The 1,294-nt window shown below is 34.1% G+C and overlaps 1 pseudogene; it reads right to left on the reverse strand.

Annotated features, from left to right (window-relative positions):
- Window positions 1-858: 858 nt before the first annotated feature.
- LOC148732487 (uncharacterized) overlaps window positions 859-1,294 on the reverse strand; it is a 1,929-nt pseudogene continuing 1,493 nt past the window's right edge.

A 1,294-nucleotide genomic window follows, 5' to 3' on the forward strand; every position in this document is an offset into this window, starting at 1 on the left:
TGTTATACAGAAGAGACATGCAGACGACCAAATTATTAGATCATAATAGTCACAATAGTTAATTGCATAGTTGATCTTTATAGGTCAGTTCTCTAAGAATTGATTTATTGATTGTTCCTGATTATGAGGGAGTAAGGCTTCACACTTTAAAAAGTCATTTAATCTAAAATTAGCGAAAAAAGTGCTATCGCAAGAGATTAACTCTGCACTTATTAAAAATCATCAAAGTTTTATCATTTATATAACATTCCAGCACTTCTATACAGTGGTGAGCTAAAATTCATGGCAAGATAAAGAATAATAGTTTGAATAAAGTTAGCGAAAGTTGAGCAAATTCGCAGAGCAACATTAGGAACAGGAATTCAACGAATCTTTCAATCTGTAGTTTTAGCACTGATGGCGTTTCACAGAAGATAGTAATAACTATAGCATCCTGTGGGGTTGTTACCTTTATGCTTGGTTACGGAGGGGAAAAAAGCTCTTGTTTGGTACTCATAAAAAGAACCATGACAGTGATAATCGAAGAGAATGAAGAAAGGAATAGAACGGAAAAAACCAAATCTCAATTGGGGCTCCATGGTCCGATTAATCTTTAAAATTTCCATCGGTAAGCCTTAAAAAGATCACGTCGGCCATTAAGGATGAACCATTGCTATTCTTGGACTCTTAAGTAGAAGAATAGAAATTAGAAGCAAGCTTTTATTTATTTTGGCCCGATAACCGATCAACCAATTATTAGTAACTCCTTGGAGAATATCCAAAAGTAAACCTGAAACACTAACTTAACATTGTTTCATTTAGTCTGAGAAATGAAAGAAAGTACATCATTTCTCATGCCAACCTGTGTGTGGTTTCTTTCTAGACCACTGAAAAAAATGAAAGGAAAAATCAACAGTATTCATAGATGGTTAATTCAATCTATCAAATTGGTTTTTATTGGGTTCAATACCTGTAAAAAGTACGATTTCGTATTTCGTACATAACCACTATTATTATTATACAACCGATCGTGAATGTTGATTTGCTTTTCACATGGAGTTGTAAGTGCTTAACAGAAGTGTAATTCATACCATGAATGTACGGTGTGAGGTCATCGTCGTAGAACAGTTCCAGAAACAGTTTTCCCCAGTCTCTTGCCTGGCTTTGAAAATTATTTGGATGGATGTAATCAGGGTGATCCTGTTCCACCTGAAGGGCCCTCATCAGTGTCTTAAATCCCTAAATGTCACAAAAATGAATATAACAATTTCAAACCATAAAATCTCTTTTTATAATTCTTGTTGTAACATTTTTA

Source organism: Stylophora pistillata, chromosome 4 (genome assembly GCF_964205215.1).
Source record: "Stylophora pistillata chromosome 4, jaStyPist1.2, whole genome shotgun sequence".
NCBI lineage: Eukaryota > Metazoa > Cnidaria > Anthozoa > Scleractinia > Pocilloporidae > Stylophora > Stylophora pistillata.